This window comes from Triticum aestivum, chromosome 1B (genome assembly GCF_018294505.1).
Source record: "Triticum aestivum cultivar Chinese Spring chromosome 1B, IWGSC CS RefSeq v2.1, whole genome shotgun sequence".
Lineage (NCBI taxonomy): Eukaryota > Viridiplantae > Streptophyta > Magnoliopsida > Poales > Poaceae > Triticum > Triticum aestivum.
In genome coordinates, this window is record NC_057795.1 from 506,304,720 (window position 1) to 506,331,707 (window position 26,988).

The 26,988-nt window shown below is 43.8% G+C and overlaps 1 long non-coding RNA gene across 6 annotated transcripts; it reads right to left on the reverse strand.

Moving 5' to 3' along the window:
- Positions 1-584: 584 nt before the first annotated feature.
- On the reverse strand, positions 585-7,271 carry LOC123135379 (uncharacterized). 6 transcript variants are annotated; one of them, XR_006465980.1, is made up of 13 exons: positions 6,823-7,269; positions 6,597-6,742; positions 5,757-5,872; positions 4,869-4,937; positions 4,559-4,654; positions 4,385-4,456; positions 4,140-4,304; positions 3,671-3,917; positions 2,913-3,029; positions 2,404-2,516; positions 1,785-1,973; positions 1,046-1,205; positions 585-968 (listed from the first exon to the last, which is right to left on the reverse strand). It is a non-coding gene; the product is annotated as an uncharacterized lncRNA (long non-coding RNA). The 6 variants fall into 6 exon arrangements; XR_006465979.1 differs by having other exon boundaries at positions 2,404-2,542; XR_006465978.1 differs by adding an exon at positions 3,999-4,073 and having other exon boundaries at positions 2,404-3,029; positions 6,823-7,258.
- Positions 7,272-26,988: the final 19,717 nt, after the last annotated feature.

Below are 26,988 nucleotides of genomic sequence, written 5' to 3' on the forward strand. Positions count from 1 at the left end.
CAATACAATACGTGTCTTACAACCCTTTCTGTCACTGGGTAAGAACACCGCAAGATTGAACCCAAAGCTAAGCACTTCTCCCATGGCAAAAAGATCAATCTAGTAGGCCAAACCAAACCGATAATTCGAAAAGACTTTCAAAGATAACTCAATCATACATAAAAGAATTCAGAGAAGATTCAATTAATAACCATAGGTAAATCTGATCATAAACTCATAATTCATCGGATCTTGACAAACACACCGCAAAAAGATATTACATCGAATAGATCTCCACAAGAGAGGGGGAGAACATTGTATTGAGATCCAAAAAGAGAGAAGAAGCCATCTAGCTAATAACTACTAGACAGGAAATGCGCCTTGGCGCATGGTGCCTGGCTCAACCCATTATCCAAGCATATAAACAAAATATATATTATTGCGACAAAAGTTACCAAGAATGGATCAGTTTAATGCATAGAAGCGAAAAATTGCCTTTATAGATAACATGGTTGTGTCCAATACATGGCATATGCCCAGACAACACTAAATGGGTCAGTGCAATCAGTCACACCAAATGCTCAGCAGCATTTTGGCACCAAAAATAAACCAACATGACAGGGCACACATAATATATATTTCAGAGGTAACAAATGGCACACATAATATAGATAACTGAACCATCATATGAATTTCTAAAAGATGCTTGTGATAGTAATGGTTCAGTTATGATAGACAATTCAGATGACATGTCTTCCAAATGCCGAGGTCACAGAAATTGTAACATGGAGAGAAACGATATGTACTGTCCATCTACGACATATGTCAATAGCAGTGTAACATATAACTTTGTCTGAACATCTCGCTCGCTCGGGTGTTGTGACGAAGGACCTGCTGATGGTGATCACGTGCTCGCCCCGTCTCGCCGATGTGGTAGGCCATGGCGAGCAAGCCTTGCCAGACTTGCTCGGGTGTTGTGATGTGAGGACCTGCCGATGGACATATCTTGTCAGCAAAAGAATTCAGTGTGTTTTATTTATAGTGAGAATATAATTCACGCATCGACCTTCTCATAGCTTATTAGTACAGCTCCACATGCCAGCCTAACAATCATCCTCGCCATCATAAATAAGTGGATCTCACCATTGCACTATGTCCGGCATCAAGGATCTATTTTTCTGAAACATCTCAATGTACACCTAGCATCAATTGGCCCAACAGTAGTGCTGCAAATAAAATGTGCCACTGTTAGAGCATGCCCCTATTTTTTACTCTAGCCAACAAATGAGAAAATATGGTAGTTCATGTAGTCTTAGAGCTTAGATTAAAGAAGATTCTATTTTGGTACATAACCATAATATGGTAGTTCGTGCGAGAGTCTAATTCAGTCACCCAATGAGAATTGATATTTATAGAGAACCACAATATTCAATAATATAAGTACTTTGACTAACAGTGAAGATTACAGTTACAACCATGCCATTCTGAAAACCCATATAGACTAAAATATTTTAGTAGTGTGAGCAACACAAGTGGCAAAAAATCTGGAATGAAATGGCTACATAGTGCTCCAATTTTTTGAGTAGTGAATAGAAAAGACCACAGTACATGAAGACAGAGAAGCATGGAAACACACTTGTAAATTGGCAAACAGATCTTAGAGGCATATCCTTATTATCGATCAAAAGGTACATGAAACTGAAACTATACAAGAACATTTATATCCTAAGAGCTAGTTTCAGTTCCATTAGATCTGAAACTCAACCAAACGCGAGATTCATGTCCAGAACAGCAAGCAGACTAACCAGATGTTTTCCCTGGACCTGCATTTCAATCGTTAAGGGGTAGGTATGCCTTTCTCCTCTCCGGCAGATGGTGATGCGTCCCCCACCATTGCGAGCCTCCTCGTCGCTGGCCTGCGTCGCTGCGAAGGAGTGGTGGCAGCGGCTGTACCTCCTGTTGATTGCCGAGGAGCGGCGGCTGCCAAAGTCCAGCTGCGAGACGACAAACGAATCAGGAAAAGACACACAACAGACAGCTAGGAGATGAGCAGAGGAAAGACTACATGCAATTGTGAATAATTATTAAGGTTGTTCCAGATTCACCGAGACATGAAAAACTGGTACAGTAGTTTCTGATTTTCAGAAGACCTTGGTTATTTTCAGCTTTACATTACCAAGGAAACCTACATGTACCTACTCTATGGGCAACCAATAATAATATATAGTACTATCTATCCATTTCCAGCTTTGTACAGAAACATCAGAACCATTGAATAAATACTGATGCCACATACAAAAAAGCATAGAAGATATAATAGACGACCGGAGCATTTTTCATGCTTGCCTTACCCTTGATGACATAAAAGCAGTCTTAAGCCCGAGCATATCAACAAAGGACTCACAAAGAAGGTGAGAGCCTCACCATGGCAAAGCTATACCATTTCTTCTGCTTCATGGTGATGAACTGATGATTATGAGCTCCATACTCACCGCCGCTCCGCCTTGATAATCTCCATGTTATCCACAGCATGGCACCTCACATCAAAGAAATAATTTTAGACCTGTAAAACCATATTTGGAACTAAGGAGACCTAACATTTTGTAAGATCGGAGTCGTTGAGAGCAAGTTTACTATCATAGCGACTGAAACTATATGCAAATGTGCAGGAAAACAGCGGTTGTCTCCTAAATTGGCTAAAGCTAAAGAGAATAATCCATACTTGTCCATGGACTCAACATGCCAGAACTAAATTGGGAAACACTTGATACACACCCTTATGAGGGACAGGACCAGTATAAGCAAAACATAAGTACGCGACCAACTCGTCACCTCAGACCGAGTTCCTGAGTGGCTTGTAGCAACACAAGTTTTTAAAACATTTCTCTTAGCAACACCCAGTTCCCTTCCCCGAGTAAAGTTGGAGAGCATACCTCTGTTCGGCTTGAAGTTCTACTCCAAAGAGTGAGCTAGCTGACAATGTTGAATGAATAACAGGTCCAAAAATCTTTATAAGATCCAATAGCATTTCGAAAGCAACAGTAGCGTTCCTACAAATTTGAGGCGACATAATTAGAAGACACAATAGTTGCTGCTAAGCTAACCATTTTCTACAGCAGGATGCCAATATAAGCATTCATTCACATATTGTAGGATAAGTATATGGGTCTGAACAACACAAGATGATTTTTCTATTTCAATAGTACAGATTTGCAAGAATAAATAGTATAAGTATGAACAAGAAAAAATACAAAAAAGAAAAATGAGCATGAACCTTCCACTCTCCTATATTATCTGAAAAGCAATGCTGCTGAATCAAAACAGCGAGTCAAATAAGCAAGCAAAACTACAGAGGCAAGCATGATGCAAAACTAAACCCCATGGTTACATAGCATGACATTTTGAATATTAATCAACTATACGTACACACTAAAATTATGCCAATTGATTCCCTCAATGATGATAATAGGATATGCACATATTTTAGAAATTAAGTAATTCCTTAATATTCAGAACATCAAATATTCAGAAACCACATAGAAATCCAATGAAAATTAAGAACTATGACTGTCACCAAAGACGCATTTTTAGGATGGTATGGAACACCGATATATCGACTCAAATTAGCATTACTACTATAAAGGATAGCCATAATTAAAGAAAAAAACTCTAGTGCTCTCTGTGAGATTACCATTTGCATTGTACAGATTCTGTACTGATGGAGCAAATAGTGAGTCAGTTGTTTCCTTTGTTGTTGGAACTCTAGTGCTCTCTAGCAGATTTTCATGTTATTTGTCTTGCATTTCTTTGCAACCTTACTCTGTTTTGACACAGGGCTCTCAGGAACTTATCGTGTCACTCAGGCTAGCCAAACATATAGGATCATCTTCTATTTCCCCATGTGCAGTGGCTCGGCTTTCTTTATGTCATATCTTTTGCTACAGTCAAAATTTTGTGAATCTCATAAATCCATACAGATGCATGCTTGTAATCAACAATTATAAATTTAATTTTCTTACTTATTATACAGGAAATGGTTCACTTAAGGTCATTCGTACTGCCCATTAATATTTTAAGTTTAGAATATGTCGGACCTACATAACATACAGGAAGCGGATCATGACTAACTTTATATGTATATATGAATACTCTACACTTACTGTAAGAATAAGATTGTGCAAATTGCTCGAGCTAAATGATCCAAATAGGTGAAGTATGAGTGGCACAATGGATCAAATCACCAGTACATAATATCTTTATAGATGATGATATCTGAACAGATTCTGACTAATGGGTCTAATTGTCATAACCAATGGGATGTGGTCCTGCATGGTAGCATATGATTTTTAGCCCATGGTTAGGAAAAAACATCGTTAACCATGAGAAACGGAGATGGACATGTTACCCCGTGTCAAAGTCCTGTCGGCTTGAACCTTTCGCTTGTTAGCATAGTGGTGTTTCTCTTAATATTTGATAACTGAAAAGTAGAAAACAAGCATCAGTAAAGATCGGATAGTATATGAACTTGCATTGTGTTGTGATAAAGTGTCAAGGCAGCGGGGATGGTAAACTGATATACCTCTTTTGTTGCTGATGTGCAATGGTTCACGGTTGCTTGTCGCTCTCACATCATGGGTAGCTCGAATGATTGTTCTTTCTGTAGAATGGCAGCTTCCTAAAAAGTTAAATGCAAGATAGTTAGATAGGCATTACAGCTCTCATCATTGTTACAAGAGCATGCAAAATGGTTTAAATAACTGCAAGTTTATATCTACGGTGCAGGATCAACGCTTTTAGCACAGAAAATAATTACATCTGACATAGAATGTGCACTTAGTGGGCCCACAAGTGACATGATCGCGCTGCAGGAGAGTACAATGTAATTTTACCTTCACTGTCGGTGACACATGTCGGATTGTCGTCTGTTGACCCTCTCATGATGTGATTGCTCCAGTGCTCTAGGAGAAACAAAGCCGCATTAATAGTGATTTGGCAAAACGTATGTTGACCGGGAACAACAAAAGTTGACATCATATAAAAGATCATGTCGAACTCATACGGTGTGATAACCGGAACTCTGTACATCAAGTAGTAATCTTATTATTACTACTCTTTTCACAAACAAATAGTAGCAAGCATAACAGTTATAGGCATGTTCATACATCCGACAAATAACAACATCATGCCCAGGCATATCACCACTCTAGTGCCAATGCCATACCAGCAGGAAAGTATCAGTACATGGTTTATTAGCATGATATGAAAACATAAAGCCATAAATAGTCAAGAAGAGGGGGTGTGGCAGGGAGTGTGAAGCGAGTTTGCTCGAGGACTTACTATAGCATTTTTCATGAGGAAATACATAAAAGAAATTAGCGTGTACACATCTCTTGAGCAAGGAAACATACCATGTCTGGTTTGTACATGGCCCCACAAGCAGAAGTATAAATAAGACTGAAATAATCTAAGAATATTATCATTACAGAGCAACGATTTCTGAACTTGCTGTCTTTACCTGCTCTGAATTACTGATACAGTAATCATATCATAATCATCACTGATTGTTATAGGTTTCACTTTTTTTTGCAAAACTCCATAGACTGTCTGTATATGGCAAGGTAATGATGATAGACGCTATGGTTGCAGATACACAGTAAAGGATCATATTGAAGTATAAATCCCAAAACACATGCTCTTTCAAAGAAATTTTGAAACATAACAGCTTGCTACTTGAAGGCTACTCATGGCTTGGCTGTGTGGATTTTAGAACCGCGTACCTCAGGTGGAGCATAGTTCGACGTTCCGGCGAAATCAGTAGAACAGGGATACTGGATGCTTCCCTAGAGGGACTTGAGCCTGTCTTTCATGTATCAGACCATCTCACAATAGTATCCTGCACAAAGAGGAATAAGCATTTACCTTTTAGTGAGGGCTTCAATCATGGAGATAAATAAAAACATTTAGAGTTCACAAAGTGTCTTCAGTGTAAATTCCATGAAAGACTACAGTCATACTCATTCCATCGCTTATCTGAAGAAACATTAAATATTTGGTGTGAAACATGTACTTTTTGGAAGGAGATGTTTCCAATACAACCACTGCTACAGAGAAAATTTGTGGCAGGAAGGCAAATTGAATTAAGAATAAACTGGACATGCTAATTCAGCCAATGAAATACATATCCCCTCTGCACACATATGGACTCACAGTATATACAGACCTAAAGTACACTCCATCTGCAGTGTACATGTTCTTGGAATACACACACGACCTAGAAATATACATCGACTTGAAATACACACACCGGCCTGCATTATTTATGGACCCAAAATACACACACCAGCCTACAGTTTTGGACATGGCTCATTTTGCTACGAAGACTTGGAGTACTATCCGAACTTATGCCCAACTATTCCGCTAAGGCACTGTCAAATACTATTTTTGGTGTGGTTTGTTATTCAGTTAATTTGCTTGTCTCACTAGTTTGGCTAACAAATGTCATGCTATCAGTCTGAGGGGATGAAATATTCATCAACTGAAAAAGTGTAATCTAGTTGCTTGTACCAGTCTCAATCATGGCAGGTAATATTTAGATCTAGGGTAGATGGGGGGCTCACCAGTGCTGGGTGGGAGGTGAAGAGGGAGGGGTGTTGGCCTGCTCCTCCACATCCACCTCCTCTGGCCGATCTACATGCTGCACCTACAGAGACGAGATGAGGCAGGGGAGGTCGAAGAACCCGCAGCAGCTTCCCCATTTGCTTTCCTTCACATAACAGCAAGCACTCACGCATCAAAAAAAGAAGAAGAAAAACCAAAGAAGAAAATGTGAGGAGGGATCCATACCGAGGCTCTTGGAGGGGATGTTGCGTCCCCAACGCCGCCACCTTTGCCTCGCCTCGCCGTTCCTCCTTCCCTCCGGCGGGAGCCAGGGTCGGGGCGGGGTGTTAGGGTTTGGTCTTTAGGAGGGGGGGAGAGGTGAGGCGGGAGGAAGAGGAGAGGGGGCGGCATGAGTGCGGGCGGAGCAGACGGACGCGGCATGGGTCGCCAGCCGGACGAAGGAGGTGATGGCTGCTGGGAGCAGACGGGCGTGGGCGCGGCAGCCGCCACCGCTGCCGCCGGATTAGGAGCCAGTGAGGGAGGGAGGGAGGCGGCTGCAGGAGGAGAGGAAGCAAGCGAGGGAGGAGGCGGCGGGGCGGCACGGCAGGGAGGCAGGCTCAGGAGAGAGGGGATGGGGGAGGAAGGAGGAGAGGGCGGCGGCAAGGCGGGAGGAGAGGAGGCGCGTAGGAGGGAGGGGAACGAGAGGGAGGGGGAGAGGAGGCGCGCGGCAGGGGGGGTGGAGCCGTCAAGGGTTGCCTCCACTGGAGCCGGCCCTTTTATACCCCTGGCGAGTGAAATGACCAAAATACCCCGGTGGAGGCATGATATTTACATTTTGCTGCCATTACTATTCATTCCAGCAGTGCCAGCTCCAGATCCGACGGCCCAGGCTTCTCCTGATCTCGATCGGACGGCCAAAAACGCATCAAGCGGCCCGATCCAACGGCCAGGAAGCCCAAACCGCTGAGGAGCCAGAAGGAGAGCTTCTATTCTTATTTCTGGATGGACCCATAGGTCTGTGGTAAACTACTCACAACTCATAGGAGGGGCAAGGATGTTGATGTAGAGACCCTCCGTGGTCGATTCCCCCTCCGGCGGAGTGCCGGCGAAGGCTCCTAGATGGGATCTCACAGATACAGAAGGTTACGGTGGTGGAAATTGTGTTTCGTGGTGCTCCTGGATGTTTTCGGGGTCTGTAGGTATATATAGGAGGAAGAAGTACGTCGGTGGACGCTCGAGGGGCCCACGAGACAAGGGGGCGCGCCCTCCTATCTCCTGGGGCCCTTGGAGCTTTCTTGACTTGCACTCCAGGCTCTCTGGATCAGATTTGTTCCAAAAATAACGCTCCCGAAGGTTTCATTCCGTTTGGACTCTGTTTGATATTTCTTTTCTTCGAAATACTGAAATAGGCAAAAAACAGCAATATGGGTTGGGCCTCCGGTTAGTAGGTTAGTCCCAAAAATGATATAAATATGTAGAATAAAGCCCATAAGCATCCAAAACAGGTAATATAATAGCATGGACCAATCAAAAATTATAGATACGTTGGAGACGTATCAAGCATCCCCAAGCTTAATTCCTGCTCGTCCTCGAGTAGGTAAATGATAAAAAGAGATTTTTTGATGTGGAATGCTACCTAGCATAATTCATAATGTAATTTTCTTTCATTGTGGCATGAATGTTCAGATCCAAGTAATACAAAATAAAAGTTCATATTGATATAAGAAATAGTAATACTTCAAGCATACTAGGCAAGTAATCATGTCTTCTCAAAATAGCATGGCCAAATGAAAGTTATCCCTACAAAATCATATAGTCTGGCTAAGCTCTATCTTCATCACACAAAGTATTTAATCATGCACAACCCCGATGACGAGCCAAGCAATTGTTTCATACTTTAATAATTTCAAACTCTTTCAACTTTCACGTAATACATGAGCGTGAGCCATGGACATAGCACTATATGTGGAATAGAATGGTGGTTGTGGAGAAGACAAAAAAAAGGAGAAGATAGTCTCACATCAACTAGGCGTATCAACGGGCTATGGAGATGCCCATGAATAGATATCAATGTGAGTGAGTAGGGATTGCCATGCAACAGATGCACTAGAGCTATAAATATATGAAAGCTCAACAAAAGATAAAACTAGTGGGTGTGCATCCAACTTGCTTGCTCACGAAGACCTAGGGCATTTTGCGGAAGCCCATCATTGGAATATACAAGCCAAGTTCTATAATGAAAAATTCCCACTAGTAAATGGAAGTGACAACATATGAGACTCTCTATCCTGAAGATCATGGTGCTATTTTGAAGCACAAGTGTGGAAAAAGAGATAGTAGCATTGTCCCTTCTCTCTTTTTCTCTCATTCTTTTTTTTTCTCTTTTCTTTTTTTCTTTTTGGCCTTCCTTTTTTTCTTTGACCTTTCTTTTTTCTTTTTTCTTTTTTCTTTTTGTAAAGTCCGAAGTCTCATCCCGACTTGTGGGGGAATCATAGTCTTCATCATCCTTTCCTCACTGGGACAATGCTCTAATAATGAAGATCATCACACTTTTATGGATTTACAACTCAAAGCTAGAACAAGATATGACTCTAGGTGAATGCCTCCGGCGGTATACCGGGATATGCAATGAATCAAGAGTGACATGTATGAATAATATGATGGTGGCTTTGCCACAAATACGATGTCAACTTCATGATCATGCAAGGAGCAATATGACAAAAGTAATGTGTGTCATATGAACGGAACGGTGGAAAGTTGCCTGGCAATATATCTCAGAATGGCTATGGAAATGTCATAATAGGTAGGTATGGTGGCTGTTTTGAGGAAGGAGTATGGTGGGTGTATGGTACCGGCGAAAGTTGCACGATACAAGAGAGGCTAGAAATAGTGGAGGGGTGAAAGGAGTGCGTATAATCCATGGACTCAACATTAATCAAAAGAACTCATATACTTGTTGTAAAAATTTAGAAGTCATCAAAAACCAAAGCACTACACACATGCTCCTAGGGGGATAGATTGGTAGGAAAAGACCATCGATCGTCCCCGACTGCCACTCATAAGGAAGACAATCAATAAATAAAATTGTGCTCCAACTTCATCACAAAGCGGTTCACCATACGTGCATGCTACGGGAATCACAAACTTCAACACAAGCATTCTTTAAATCCATAATTAGCCAACTAGCATGACTATAATATTACTATCTCCATATCTCAAAACAATTATCAAGCATCAAATTGATTATAGCATCCAATTCACTTTCTGTGATAATTTTTATTATACCCAACTTGAATGCTCATCATTCTAGGACCAAATTAAAACCATAGCAAGTACCATGCTGTTCTGAGAGACTCTCAAAATAATATAAGTGAAGCATGAGAGACTAGCAATTTCTATAAAATTAATCCACCACCATGCTCTAAAAGATATAAGTGAAGCATTAGAGCAAAAACTATCAAGCTCAAAAGATATAAGTGAAGCACATAGAGTATTCTAGCAAATTCTAATAAAAAAGGCTTCTCCAAAAAGGTGTGTTACAGCAAGGATGATTGTGGTAAACTAACAAGCAAACACCAATATAATACACGACGCTTCAAGCAAAACACATATCATGTAGCGAATAAAAATATAGCTCCAAGTAAAGTTACCAATGAACGAAGACGAAAGAGGGGATGCCTTCTCGGGGCATCCCCAAGCTTAGGATTTTGCCTATTCTTGAATATCTTGGGGTGCCATAAGATCCCCAAGCTTAGTCTCTTGCCGCTCTTTATTCCATAGTCCATAAAAGCTTTACCCAAAACTTGAAAACTTCACAACACAAAACTCAACAGGAAATCCTATAAGCTCCGTTAGTGAAAGAAAACAAAACCACCACATAAGGTACTGAAATGAACTCATTATTTATTTATTTTGGTGTTAAAACTACTGTATTCCAACTTCCTTATGGTTTATAAACTAATTTATTAGCCATAGATGCATTGAAATAAGCAAACAACACACGAAAAACAGAATCTGTCAAAAACAGAACAGTCTGTAGCAATCTGTAACTAACGCACACTTCTGGAACTCTAAAAATCCTACCAAAATAGGACGTGCTGGACAATGTGTTTATTGATGATAAGAAAAAAGAACCAATGCAAAAGCTCTTTTCTGTGATTTATTGATTTGTTTCTCGTGAGCGCAAAGTTTCTGTTTTTCAGCAGAATCAAATCAACCATAATAATAGTTTATCCTATAGGTTCTACTTGGCACAAACATTAAAGAAAAGATAAAAACACATCTAAACAGAAAGTAGAAACAAAATTTAACACTAAACATGAACAAAAACAAAGAACATAAATAAAATTGGGTTGCCTCTCAACTAGCGCTATCGTTTAACGCCCCTAGCTAGGCATAAAAGCAAGGATAGATCTAACGAGTGCCATCTTTGGCACTTGATTCATAAGTAGCACGCATGATAGATTCATAAGGTAATTGACTTTCTTTCTTGGAAAGTGCTCCATGCCTTTCTTTAAAGGGAATTGGAATCTAATGTTCCCTTCCTTCATATCAATAATCGCACCAATCGTTCTAAGGAAAGGTCTACCAAGAATAATAGGGCAAGAAAGATTGCAATCTATATCAAGAACGATAAAATCTACGGGCACCAAATTTCTATTAGAAACAATAAGAACATCATTGATCCTTCCCATAGGCTTTTTAATGGTGAAATCCACAAGGTGCAAATTTAAAGAGCAATCATCAAGATCATGGAAATCTAGAATATCACATAAAGTTTTTGGAATTGTGGAAACACTAGCACCCAAATCACACAAAGCAAAACACTCAAAATCTTTAATTCTAATCTTTATAGTAGGTTACCACTCATCATTAAGTTTTCTAGGTATAGAAACTTCCAAATTAAGTTTTTCATCATAAGATTGCATCAAGGCATCAACGATATGTTTGGTAAAAGCTTTGTTTTGACTATAAGCATGAGGAGAATTAACAACGGATTGCAACAAGGAAATACAACCTTTTAAAGAGCAATTATCATAATAAAATTCCTTGAAATCCGAGATAGTAGGTTCAACATTATTAGAAGTTAAGGATTCTACAATCTCTCTTTTACCAAATGTAGCATTAAGATCTAAAGACTCCGAATTTTTGAGACGCCTTCTAGGCAAAGTTGACTCATCATCAGTCCCATAATTATCAAAATTCATATTGCAAAACATAGATCTAATAGGAGACACATCAATAACTTTAAGATCCTCATCATTATTTTCATGTAATTTTTCTGGTTTAGCGGCCATCTTGTTGACTAAGGTGGCTTGCTTGTCAGAAATTTTGTCTATAGCATTTTCAAGCCGGGTAATTTGAGCGTTAACACCATAGAATTCTTTACTCATATCATCAAGCTCTTTGTTCATAAATCCCAAAAAACTTTTTTGTTCCTTAAGCTCTTTTCTAAAGAAATTATTATGCTCAAATTGCAAATTCATAAAGCTTCTAATATTCGATTCAATCTCATCCATCCTTCTGAGAAGGTGTTCAGGCCCTGTAGGCGTAGCCATAAGGTCAAACAGCAAACAAGCACACAAAAGGATGCAAGCGAAAAGAGAGGAGGAGATTGGGAAAGAGAGGGCGAATAAAATGGCAAGGGTGAAGTGGAGGAGAGTAAAATGAGAGGCAAATGGAAAATAATGTAAATGCGAGGGAGATGAGTTTGTGATGGGTACTTGGTATGTCTTTACTTGAGCGAAGACCTCCCCGGCAACAGCGCCAAAAATCCTTCCTGCTACGTCTTGAGCTAGCGTTGGTTTTCCCCGAAGAGGAGAGGGTGATGCAGCAAGTGTAGCATAAGTATTTCCCTCAGTTTTTGAGAACCAAGGTATCAATCCAGTAGGAGGCTCCTCAAAAGTCCCACGCACCTACAGAAACAAACTGAGAACTCGGAACCAACGCAATAAAGGGGTTGTCAATCCCTTCAGGCCACTTGCGAAAGTGAGATCTGATAAAGATAATATGATAAGATAAATATATTTTTGGTATTTTATAATATAGATGCAAGAAAGTAAAGATGCAAATAAAAGTAGATTGAAAGCAAATATGATAAGAGATAGACCCGGGGCCCATAGGTTTCACTAGAGGCTTCTCTCGAGAGCATAAGTATTACGGTGGGGGAACAAATTACTGTCAAGCAATTGATAGAAAAGTGAATAATTATGACGTTATCTAGGCATGATCATGTATATAGGCATCACATCCAAAACAAGTAGACCGACTCCTGCATGAATCTATTACTACTACTCCACACATCGACCGCTATCCAGCATGCATCTAGAGTATTAAGTTCAAAAGAATGGAGTAACACATTAAGCAAGATGATATGATGTAGAGGGATAAACTCATGCAATATGATATAAACCCCATCTTGTTATCCTCGATGGCAACAATACAATACGTGTCTTGCAACCCTTTCTGTCACTGGGTAAGAACACCGCAAGATTGAACCCAAAGCTAAGCACTTCTCCCATGGCAAGAAAGATCAATCTAGTAGGCCAAACCAAACCGATAATTCAAAGAGACTTGCAAAGATAACTCAATCATACATAAAAGAATTCAGAGAAGATTCAATTAATAACCATAGATAAATCTGATCATAAACTCACAATTCATCAGATCTTGACAAACACACCGCAAAAAGAGATGACATCGAATATATCTCCACAAGAGAGGGGGAGAACATTGTATTGAGATCCAAAAAGAGAGAAGAAGCCATCTAGCTAATAACTATGGACCCGTAGGTCTGTGGTAAACTACTCACAACTCATAGGAGGGGCAAGGATGTTGATGTAGAGGCCCTCCATGGTCAATTCCCCCTCCAACAGAGTGCCGGCGAAGGCTCCAAGATGGGATCTCGCGGATACAGAAGGTTAGGGTGGTGGAAATTGTGTTTCGTGGTGCTCCCGGATGTTTTCGGGGTTCGTAGGTATATATAGGAGGAAGAAGTACGTCGGTGGACGCCCGAGGGGCCCACGAGACAGGGGGCGTGCCCTACAGGGGGGGGGCGCCCTCCTATCTCGTGTGGCCCTCAGAGCTTTCTTGACTTGCACTCCAGGCTCTCCAGATCAGATTTATTCCAAAAATAACGCTCCCGAAGGTTTCATTCCGTTTGGACTCCGTTTGATATTACTTTTCTTCGAAATACTGAAATAGGCAAAAAAAAAGCAATATGGGTTGGGCCTCCGGTTAGTAGGTTAGTCCCAAAAATGATATAAATATGTAGAATAAAGCCCATAAGCATCCAAAATAGGTAATATAATAGAATGGAACAATCAAAAATTATAGATAAGTTGGAGACGTATCACGACGCGAACGCGACCGGCGTGCTGTATACTCCGTACATGTGTACCACCGTCTTCTAGAGGCTTTGCTCCATGTCGCAATCCATGGATACAAAATTAGTATACTGTGCTATTTAAAACTCGAGGGCGGGGCTTTTCCTGCGCGGTAGGCGTGGCAGTTCCGCCTAGTCGGTTCGACAGAGACGCGAGATGACGAGGGAGTAGGCTGCTGCAAACGTAGGGCTGTGTGATTTGACAGCGAGTTACTGCTGAACAGGTGGGGCCCCGTGATTTGACTTGCCATTATCATTTTAACCGCGGCGCTACGACTGGCGTGAGTCTCCCGATTCCTGACCACCTCCATACAGGTGCCTCTCCCAATGCTCCACCATGTAGACTGTAGTAGAGGCTGGCTCTTGCATGAAAGCCCACTTCTCCACTTTTTCCTTGCCTCTCTTTCCTCCACATATGCAAAAATGCCATGTAAAGTGCACTATTGTACTTAGGTTGCTCATAATGGAGAGTATCATATACTAGTATCATGCATATGATACTTTTGTATGATACTACTCCCATTACAAGCAGCCTTACTTGCTCCTACAGGTGCTAAGCCTGCCACATAGGCATAAAGTTTGATGTGGCAAGTTAATCAAGAAGAGAGAGACTAGTTTGGTGACCTAAGGAAGAAACAGTGCGCGTGTACCTAGGTGAAACGACAATTTTGTGTCTATAGCTAATTAAATGAAGCAAACTTAGCAACAAAAAACTAATAAGCACACCATTTCATTGGAAGAGGTCACTCCTTGGCAAAAGCAATAAATACTAGTACTCGCTGTGTCCCATAATATAAGAACGTTTTTGGCACTACACTAGTGTCAAAAACGTTCTTATATTATGGGACTTAGGGAGTACGAAGAGAGAGATAGAGAGAAGTAAAAATAATACACTTATAGCCAACCTTATAGCTAACCTTGTTGTAGTATGAGTGACTAAGTGATGACTATGTATGACATGCCAACATCAGATAGCTTAACGCACCATATTAAATCTCCAAGGGCGCGACCGTGCGAGCGACGCGACGGTCGTGGTAGGCGCGACCATGATACGGGCTGCTGGCAGCCCTTGTATCTGAGATCAAACAGTTGCATGCTAAGTTGCTGAAAATTTGCAGAATAACCCTCCAGGATAGGATATTCACCCATAGGTCTAGAATCACGCCATGCAACCGTTCGATCTGAGATCCAAGGGCTCTCGGAAGCCCGTATCATGGGAGAATGGAAATCCACTACCCTGTCGTTCGCACGCTGGCAATTCGCTCCTACTCGTCTCCACACATCCTTTAATACTACGTCGGTTTGCTCCTAGTCTGTAACGCCCCGGATCCGATGCACCAGGTGTCTGCCAGTTATTCGCTGTCATTGCCATGTCATTTGCTTCTGTGTTGCTTTTTATCATGTCATCATGTGCATTTCATTTTGCATACGTGTTCGTCTCATGCATCTGAGCATTTTCCCCGTTCTCCGTTTTGCAATCCGGCGCTCCTATGCCCTCCGGCGTTCCCCTTTCGTCTCTCGTTGTGAGTGGGTGTTAAACTTTCTCGGAATGGACCGAGGCTTGCCAAGTGGCCTTGGTATAGCACCGGTAGACCACCTGTCAAGTTTCGTGCCATTTGGAGTTCGTTTGGTACTCCAACGGTTAACCGGGTAACCGTAAACCCCCCTTCTCTTTGCAGCCCAACACCCCTTCCAAACTGGCCCAAAACCCATCTAACTCTCCTCCATGCTCTCGGTCGTTCGATCACGATCGTGTGGGCGAAAACCGCTCCTCATTTGGACTCTCCTAGCTGTTGGAAATATGCCCTAGAGGCAATAATAAAAGTATTATTATATTTCATTGTTCATGATAATTGTCTTTTATTCATGCTATAACTGTATTATCCGGAAATCGTAATACACGTGTGAATACTTAGACCACAATATGTCCCTGGTAAGCCTCTAGTTGACCAGCTCGTTGTGATCAACAGATAGTCATGGTTTCCTGACTATGGACATTGGATGTCGTTGATAACGGGATCACATCATTAGGAGAATGATGTGATGGACAAGACCCAATCCTAAGCATAGCATAAAAGATCGTGTAGTTCGTTTTGCTAGAGCTTTGCCAATGTCGAATATCTCTTCCTTAGACCATGAGATCGTGTAACTCCCGGATACCGTAGGAGTGCCTTGGGTGTATCAAACGTCACAACGTAACTGGGTGATTATAAAGGTGCATTACAGGTATCTCCGAAAGTAGCTGTTGGGTTGACACGGATCGAGACTGGGATTTGTCACTCCGTATGACGGAGAGGTATCTCTGGGCCCACTCGGTAATGCATCATCATATTGAGCTCAATGTGACCAAGGTGTTGGACACGGGATCATGCATTACGGTACGAGTAAAGTGACTTGCCGGTAACGAGACTGAACAAGGTATTGGGATGCCGACGATCGAGTCTCGGGCAAGTAACGTACCGATTGACAAAGGGAATTGCATACAGGGTTTGATCGAATCCTCGACATCGTGGTTCATCCGATGACAACATCGAGGAGCATGTGGGAGCCATCATGGGTATCCAGATCCCGCTGATGGTTATTGACTGAGAGCGTCTCGGTCATGTCTGCATGTCTCCCGAACCCGTAGGGTCTACACACTTAAGGTTCGGTGACGCTAGGGTTATGAAGATATGTATATGCAGAAACCCGAATGTTGTTTGGAGTCCCGGATGAGATCCCGGACGTCACAAGGAGTTCCGGAATGGTCCGGAGGTAAAGAATTATATATAGGAAGTGCTATTTCGGGCATCGGGACAAGTTTCGGGGTTATCGGTATTGTACCGGGACCACCGGAAGGGTCCCGGGGGGTCCACCGGGTGGGGCCACCTGTCCCGGGGGGCCACATGGGCTGTAGGGGGTGCACCTTGGCCTTCATGGGCCAAGGGCACCAGCCCCTATAGGCCCATGCGCCTAGGGTTTCCCCCTAGGAGGAGTCCTAGTGGTGGAAGGCACCCCTAGGTGCCTTGGGGGGGAGGGAAACCTCCCCTAGGCCGCCGCCCCCCTAGTAGATCTCATCTACTAGGGCCGGCGCCCCCTCCCTTGGCACCCCTATATATAGTGGGGGAGAGGAGGGACTTCACACACCAGCCCCTGGCGCCTCCATCTCCCCCCGTTACGTCTCTCCCTCGTAGTCTCGGCGAAGCCCTGCTGCTATGACGCCCTGCATCCACCACCACGCCGTCGTGCTGCTGGATCTTCATCAACCTCTCCTTCCCCCTTGCTGGATCAAGAAGGAGGAGACGTCTCCCGTCCCGTACGTGTGTTGAACGCGGAGGTGCCGTCCGTTCGGCGCTGGTCATCGGTGATTTGGATCACGTCGAGTACGACTACATCATCACCTTGCAAGCTTCCGCACGCGATCTACAAGTGGTATGTAGATGCAAACTCTCTCCCTTGACTCGTTGCTTAGATGAACTCATAGATGGATCTTGGTGAAACCGTAGGAAAAATTTTAATTTTCTGCAACGTTCCCCAACAGTGGCATCATGAGCTAGGTCTATGCGTAGTTCTCTTTGCACGAGTAGAACACAATTTTGTTGTGGGCGTGGATTTTGTCATCTTACTTGCCTCTACTAGTCTTTTCTTGCTCAACGGTATTGTGGGATGAAGCGGCCCGGACCAACCTTACACGTACGCTTACGTGAGACCGGTTCCACCGACTGACATGCACTAGTTGCATAAGGTGGCTGGCGGGTGTCTGTCTCTCCCACCTTAGTTGGAGCGGAATCGATGAACAGGGCCCTTATGAAGGGTAAATAGAAGTTGAAAAAATCACGTTGTGGTAATTCGTAGGTAAGAAAACGTTCTTGCTAGAACCCAATTGCAGCCACGTAAAAGATGCAACAACAATTAGAGGACGTCTAACTTGTTTTTGCAGCGATTGATCATGTGATGTGATATGGCCAGAAGTTGTGATGAATGATGAATTGTGATGTATGAGATCATGTTCTTTGTAATAGGATTCACGACTTGCATGTCGATGAGTATGACAACCGGCAGGAGCCATAGGAGTTGTCTTTATTTTTTTGTATGACCTGCGTGTCATTGAATAACGTCATGTAAACTACTTTACTTTATTGCTAAACGTTAGTCATAGAAGTAGAAGTAGTCGTTGGCGTGACAACTTCATGAAGACACGATGATGGAGATCATGGTGTCAAGCCGGTGACAAGATGATCATGGAGCCCCGAAGATGAAGATCAATGGAGCTATATGATATTGGCCATATCATGTCACAACTATATAATTGCATGTGATGTTTATTATGTTTATGCATCTTGTTTACTTAGGACGACGGTAGTAAATAAGATGATCCCTTATAAAATTTCAAGAAGTGTTCTCCCCTAACTGTGCACCGTTGCTACAGTTCGTCGCTTCTAAGCACCACGTGATGATTGGGTGTGATGGATTCTTACGTTCACATACAACGGGTGTAAGACAGTTTTACACAGCGAAAACACGTAGGGTTAACTTGACGAGCCTAGCATGTGCAGACATGGCCTCGGAACACGGAGACCGAAAGGTCGAACACGAGTCGTATGGAAGATACGATCAACATGAGAATGTTCACCGACGATGACTAGTCCGTCTCACGTGATGATCGGACACGGCCTAGTCGACTCGGATCGTGTAAACACTTAGATGACTAAAGGGATGTCTAATCTGAGTGGGAGTTCATAATTTGATTAGAACTTTATTATCATGAACTTAGTCTAAAACCTTTGCAAATATGTCTTGTAGATCAATGGCCAACGCTAATGTCAACATGAACTTCAACGCGTTCCTAGAGAAAACCAAGCTGAAAGATGATGGCACCAACTATACGGACTGGGTCCGGAACCTGAGGATCATCCTCATAGCTGCCAGGAAACAATATGTCCTAGAAGGACCGCTAGGTGACGCTCCCGTCCCAGAGAACCAAGACATTATGAATGCTTGGCAGTCTCGTGCTGATGATTACTCCCTTGTTCAGTGCGGCATGCTTTACAGCTTAGAACCGGGGCTCCAAAAGCGTTTTGAGCACCACGGAGCATATGAGATGTTCGAAGAGCTGAAACTAGTTTTTCAAGCTCATGCCCGGGTCGAGAGATATGATGTCTCCGACAAGTTCTACAGTTGTAAGATGGAGGAAAACAGTTCTGTCAGTGAGCACATCCTGAAGATGTCTGGGTTGCACAACCGTATGACCCAGCTGAACATTAACCTCCCAGATGAGGCGGTCATTGACAGAATCCTCCAGTCGCTCCCACCAAGCTACAAGAGCTTTGTGATGAACTACAACATGCAGGGGATGGAAAAGACCATTCCTGAAGTGTTCTCGATGCTGAAGTCAGCAGAGGCTGAAATCAAGAAAGAACATCAAGTGTTGATGGTCAATAAGACCACTAAGTTCAAGAAGGGCAAGGGTAAGAAGAACTTCAAGAAGGACGACAAAGATGTTGCTGCGCCTGGTAAGCCAGTTACCGGGAAGAAGTCAAAGAATGGACCTAAGCCTGAGACTGAGTGCTTTTATTGCAAGGGGAAGGGTCACTGGAAGCGGAACTGCCCCAAATACTTAGCGGATAAGAAGGCCGGCAACACCAAAGGTATATTTGATATACATGTGATTGATGTGTACCTTACCAGTACTCGTAGTAACTCCTGGGTATTTGATACCGGTGTCGTTGCTCATATTTGTAACTCACAGCAGGAGCTGCGGAATAAACGGAGACTGGCGAAGGACGAGGTGACGATGCGCGTCGGGAATGGTTCCAGAGTCGATGTGATTGCCGTCGGCACGCTGCCTCTACATTTACCCACGGGATTAGTTTTGAACCTTAATAATTGTTATTTAGTGCCAAGTTTGAGCATGAACATTGTATCTGGATCTCGTTTAATACGAGATGGCTACTCATTTAAGTCTGAGAATAATGGTTGTTTGATTTATATGGGAGATATGTTTTATGGTCATGCTCCGATGGTTAATGGTTTATTCTTAATGAATCTCGAACGTAATATTACACATGTTCATAGTGTAGATGCCAAAAGATTTAAAGTTGATAACTATAGTCCCACATACTTGTGGCACTGCCGCCTTGGTCACATTGGTCTCAAGCGCATGAAGAAGCTCCATGCCGATGGACTTTTAGAGTCTCTTGATTATGAATCGTTTGACACGTGCGAACCATGCCTCTTGGGCAAAATGACCAAGACTCCGTTCTCCGGAACAATGGAGCGAGCAACCAACTTGTTGGAAATCATACATACCGATGTGTGCGGTCCAATGAGCGTTGAGGCTCGCGGAGGATATCGTTATGTTCTCACTCTCACAGATGACTTGAGTAGATATGGGTATGTCTACTTAATGAAACACAAGTCTGAGACCTTTGAAAAGTTCAAGGAATTTCAGAATGAGGTAGAGAATCAACGTGACCGAAAGATAAAATTCTTACGATCAGATCGTGGAGGAGAATACTTAAGTCACGAATTTGGTACACACTTAAGGAAATGTGGAATCGTTTCACAGCTCACGCCGCCTGGAACACCTCAGCGAAACGGTGTGTCCGAACGTCGTAATCGCACCCTATTGGATATGGTGCGGTCTATGATGTCCCTTACCGATTTACCGCTATCATTTTGGGGATACGCTCTAGAGACAGCTACATTCACTTTAAATAGGGCACCGTCTAAATCCGTTGAGACGACACCGTATGAATTATGGTTTGGAAAGAAACCTAAGCTGTCGTTTCTAAAAGTTTGGGGATGCGATGCTTATGTCAAGAAACTTCAACCTGAAAAGCTCGAACCCAAGTCGGAAAAATGCGTATTCATAGGATACCCTAAGGAAACTGTAGGGTATACCTTCTACTTAAGATCCGAAGGCAAGATCTTTGTTGCCAAGAACGGATGCTTTCTGGAAAAGAGTTTCTCTCGAAAGAAGTAAGTGGGAGGAAAGTAGAACTCGATGAAGTACTACCTCTTGAGCGGGAAAGTGGCGCAGCGCAGGAAATCGTTCCTGTGATGCCCACACCAACTGAAGAGGAATACAATGATGATGATCAAGGTACTTCGGATCAAGTTACTGCTGAACTTCGTAGGTCCACAAGGACACGTTCCGCACCAGAGTGGTACGGCAACCCTGTCCTGGAAATCATGTTGTTAGACAACAATGAACCTTCAAACTATGAAGAAGCAATGGCGGGCCTGGATTCCAACAAATGGCTTGAAGCCATGAAATCCGAGATAGAATCCATGTATGAAAACAAAGTATGGACTTTGACAGACTTGCCCGATGATCGGCGAGTGATAGAAAACAAATGGATCTTTAAGAAGAAGATGGACGCGGATGGTAATATTACCATCTATAAAGCTCGACTTGTCGCTAAGGGTTATCGACAGGTTCAAGGGATTGACTACGACGAGACATTCTCTCCCGTAGCGAAGCTAAAGTCCGTCCGAATCATGTTAGCAATTGCCGCATACTATGATTATGAGATATGGCAGATGGACGTCAAAACAGCATTCCTTAACGGGCATCTTAAGGAAGAACTGTATATGATGCAGCCGGAAGGTTTTGTCGATCCTCGGAACGCTAACAAAGTATGCAAGCTCCAGCGATCCATTTATGGACTGGTGCAAGCATCTCGGAGTTGGAACATTCGCTTTGATGAGATGATCAAAGCGTTTGGGTTTATGCAGACTTATGGAGAAGCCTGCGTTTACAAGAAAGTGAGTGGGAGCTCTGTAGCATTTCTCATATTATATGTAGATGACATACTCTTGATGGGAAATGATATAGAATTTCTGGACAGCATTAAGGCCTACTTGAATAAGTGTTTTTCAATGAAGGACCTTGGATAAGCTGCTTATATATTAGGCATCAAGATCTATAGAGATAGATCGAGACGCCTCATAGGTCTTTCACAAAGCACATACCTTGATAAGATTTTGAAGAGATTCAGAATGGATCAGTCCAAGAAGGGGTTCTTGCCTATGTTACAAGGTGTGAGACTGAGCTCAGCTCAGTCACCGACCACGGCAAAAGATAAAGAAGAGATGAGTGTCATCCCCTATGCTTCAGCCATAGGATCTATTATGTATGCCATGCTGTGTACCAGACCCGATGTAAACCTTGCCGTAAGTTTGGTAGCAAGATACCAAAGTAATCCCGGCAAGGAACACTGGACAGCGGTCAAGAATATCCTGAAGTACCTGAAAAGGACGAAGGACATGTTTCTCGTTTATGGAGGAGACGAAGAGCTCGTCGTAAAGGGTTACGTCGACGCTAGCTTCGACTCAGATCTGGATGACTCTAAGTCACAAACCGGATACATGTATATGTTGAATGGTGGAGCAGTAAGCTGGTGCAGCTGCAAGCAAAGCGTCGTGGCGGGATCTACGTGTGAAGCGGAGTACATGGCAGCCTCGGAGGCAGCACATGAAGCGATTTGGGTGAAGGAGTTCATCACCGACCTAGGAGTCATACCCAATGCGTCGGGGCCGATCAAACTCTTCTGTGACAACACTGGAGCTATTGCCCTCGCCAAGGAGCCCAGGTTTCACAAGAAGACCAGGCACATCAAGCGTCGTTTCAACTCCATCCATGAAAATGTTCAAGATGGAGACATAGAGATTTGCAAAGTGCACACGGATCTGAATGTCGCAGATCCGCCGACTAAACCTCTCTCGCGTGCAAAACATGATCAACACCAGAACTCTATGGGTGTTCGATTCATCACAATGTAACTAGATTGGTGACTCTAGTGCAAGTGGGAGACTGTTGGAAATATGCCCTAGAGGCAATAATAAAAGTATTATTATATTTCATTGTTCATGATAATTGTCTTTTATTCATGCTATAACTGTATTATCCGGAAATCGTAATACACGTGTGAATACTTAGACCACAATATGTCCCTGGTAAGCCTCTAGTTGACCAGCTCGTTGTGATCAACAGATAGTCATGGTTTCCTGACTATGGACATTGGATGTCGTTGATAACGGGATCACATCATTAGGAGAATGATGTGATGGACAAGACCCAATCCTAAGCATAGCATAAAAGATCGTGTAGTTCGTTTTGCTAGAGCTTTGCCAATGTCAAGTATCTCTTCCTTAGACCATGAGATCGTGTAACTCCCGGATACCGTAGGAGTGCCTTGGGTGTATCAAACGTCACAACGTAACTGGGTGATTATAAAGGTGCATTACAGGTATCTCCGAAAGTAGCTGTTGGGTTGACACGGATCGAGACTGGGATTTGTCACTCCGTATGACGGAGAGGTATCTCTGGGCCCACTCGGTAATGCATCATCATATTGAGCTCAATGTGACCAAGGTGTTGGACACGGGATCATGCATTACGGTATGAGTAAAGTGACTTGCCGGTAACGAGACTGAACAAGGTATTGGGATGCCGACGATCGAGTCTCGGGCAAGTAACGTACCGATTGACAAAGGGAATTGCATACAGGGTTTGATCGAATCCTCGACATCGTGGTTCATCCGATGACAACATCGAGGAGCATGTGGGAGCCATCATGGGTATCTAGATCCCGCTGATGGTTATTGACTGAGAGCGTCTCGGTCATGTCTGCATGTCTCCCGAACCCGTAGGGTCTACACACTTAAGGTTCGGTGACGCTAGGGTTATGAAGATATGTATATGCAGAAACCCGAATGTTGTTCGGAGTCTCGGATGAGATCCCGGACGTCACAAGGAGTTCCGGAATGGTCCGGAGGTAAAGAATTATATATAGGAAGTGCTATTTCGGGCATCGGGACAAGTTTCGGGGTTATCGGTATTGTACCGGGACCACCGGAAGGGTCCCGGGGGGTCCACCGGGTGGGGCCACCTGTCCCGGGGGGCCACATGGGCTGTAGGGGGTGCACCTTGGCCTTCATGGGCCAAGGGCACCAGCCCCTATAGGCCCATGCGCCTAGGGTTTCCCCCTAGGAGGAGTCCTAGTGGTGGAAGGCACCCCTAGGTGCCTTGGGGGGGAGGGAAACCTCCCCTAGGCCGCCGCCCCCCTAGTAGATCTCATCTACTAGGGCCGGCGCCCCCCCCTTGGCACCCCTATATATAGTGGGGGAGAGGAGGGACTTCACACACCAGCCCCTGGCGCCTCCATCTTCCCCCGTTACGTCTCTTCCTCGTAGTCTCGGCGAAGCCCTGCTGCTGTGACGCCCTGCATCCACCACCACGCCGTCGTGCTGCTGGATCTTCATCAACCTCTCCTTCCCCCTTGCTGGATCAAGAAGGAGGAGACGTCTCCCGTCCCGTACGTGTGTTGAACGCGGAGGTGCCGTCCGTTCGGCGCTGGTCATCGGTGATTTGGATCACGTCGAGTACGACTACATCATCACCTTGCAAGCTTCCGCACGCGATCTACAAGTGGTATGTAGATGCAAACTCTCTCCCTTGACTCATTGCTTAGATGAACTCATAGATGGATCTTGGTGAAACCGTAGGAAAATTTTTAATTTTCTGCAACGTTCCCAACACTAGCTCCCTCTACCTATAAAACTAGCCCCTCCCCCGAATTTCGTAGGCCAAACCCCCGAAACCCTAGCTTTTTCCCCTCCGCGCCGCGCCGGACATGTCCGTCCGGGCCGGACATGTCCGCCGCCGACCCCTCGCCCAATCGGAGCGCGCCACCTGTCCCGTCGCGTCTCCCACCGCCGCGGCCAGCGGGGCCCGAAGCGGGCCCGCGCGAGCCCGCGCGCCGCCGCTGCCGGCCCATCCCGCGCCGCCGCCGCCTCCCCGTGCGCCCGCACGCTCCGCCCCCGGCGCCGCCGCGGAGCGCCGCCGTCGCTTCGCGCCGTCCCCGACCGGCCGCCCCGCCGCCGTCTTCCTCCTGCCCCGCCGCCAAGTCGCCATCGCCGCCGCCTCCGCGTTGCCGCCCGCGCCGGCCGCGAGCTCCGGCGCCGCCGCCGCTCGCCCCGTGCGCCTCCTCCGCCCCACGCCGCCTCTCTCTAGTGCCGGATCCGGTCGGGAGCGACCAGATCCGTCCATCCCCGGCCTCCTCCGCTCCTCTCCGGTCTCCCCGGGCCCTCCTTCGTCATCTCCGGCGACGAACTCCGGCGAGATCCGCGGCAGGTTGACTCCCCCCCCTTCTGAAAAACTGCTAAGTCCCCGTTTCTATGTAATTTTCATGCCATGTTCGTCATGCCGTATCTCTGCATCCGTAGCTCCGTTTTGTGCGTGTAATATGTCAAATTGTTCGCCTCGACGAGTACATCATTTCATTCCATTGCATCATATTCATTTGAGGTCATCTTGATGCCTGAATCGTCGTTGCAAGAGTGCTTCATGATGTTTTCTGCTGTCTGTTAACAGAACGAGCTCTTTTGTCATTTTTGCCATGATTGATGTGTGCATCCTATGAGGTTGATGTCTACATGTGTTTTGAACTATGCCATGTCTTCTTTACAGAGGTGCTTACCATGTATTGTGATCAATGTGGTGACTAGCACAAGCATGCAAACTAGGCATCGTGATGTTACTGATTTTAGTCCCTGTTCTGCTGTTATTTTCATGCCATGTAAACTTGATGCTATAGAGAGATCCATGCATATTTAGAGATACTTCAGTAAGGGTGTTTTGAACATGTGGTTGTTGTCTGTCCATTCATGCCCTTGGTTGTAATTATGGAGTAGTCTAGCATGTCATTTTCGTGCTCTACTTTTGCTTCAAAATGTTTCCTGGCAGATTGTTTACATGTTATTCAATTTGGCCAAGGTTGATATAGTTGATCCTTACATGCTATGGACTTGTTCTTGACTTGGTTTGTTTCACAAACATGTCTTCTTGATGATTCTATGCTTATCTTGTCACGCAATGACTTGTGGTGAGTGAATCGAGCTTGTTAAGTAGTGTTCATGATGTTGCTGTTTTGCTAGGCTGAATCTGTTATTTCGTGATGCCATATAAACATGTTGCTACTAATCATTCTATGCATAATCTGGAGATGTTCTATAAATATGTTTTGATCTACATGTCATCCTCTATCCATCCATGCCCCTGGTTGCATTTATAGCTTGCTGTAGATTGTTCATATCTTGCTCCAAAGTTGCTTTATAATGTTGCTGTCAGCCTGTTTACATTAAGTTCACTTGTTCCCATGGTTGTTCCTAGTGTTCCATGTACCCTATGACCTTGCTATTGCCATGCTTAGCTTCACAAATATGTCTTCTTACTGTTGGGTGCCTTTCCATGCCATGTTTTGCTCTATAGTGAGTTGCACAAGCTCATTAACATGCCTTCATAATTTTGTTCCTGCCATGTATGAATCTGTATTATAACTTGCTATGTTTACATGGGTGCCATCATATTTTCTGATCCTTTTTGGCTTATGGTCACTAATAGTCTTTTGATCTATGCATTTAGTAGATTCATGCCATATCTTTGTTTGCCATGATAAGTTCCTGTAACATGTTGTTTGATAGCTCTGAACATTGCATCGTGATGTTATTTTCTGCAAAGTCTGAAATTGTTATAACTTGCAATCTTACCATGTGTGTTTGAGCATGTTCTAGTGATTTCTGGAGATAGCTCAGTGTTCATGTTTTGTTGTGCTTTACCTGTACATCATGCCCATGCCTTTTGTTATTATGTTGGGGTGCTGTAGCATATTGTTTTGATGCTTGCAATATGCCTAGTTGCTGTTTTGGACAGTTTGTCCTTTAAACTTGTATAGTGTGCATGTGTTGAACCGTTGCTCCGTTTTGAGTGTGCTCTATATGAAACTTGCTTAGAATTGCATGTAGCTTCATATTATCATGTTGCATCCTTGTTTTGAGGTGTTTGCTTGATGTTTGTATGCATTTTGCATCAATGCCATGTTTAACTTGTTTTGCTCATATCTTCTAGGCCGTAGCTCCGAACTAAATGAACTTTATATGTAACTTGACTAGAATCTTGTGTAGATCATCTTTGTGCATCTTAACTTGATGTTTAACTACTTGAACATAAGGTTTATTCAGATCTGGACCAATTTCGAAATATG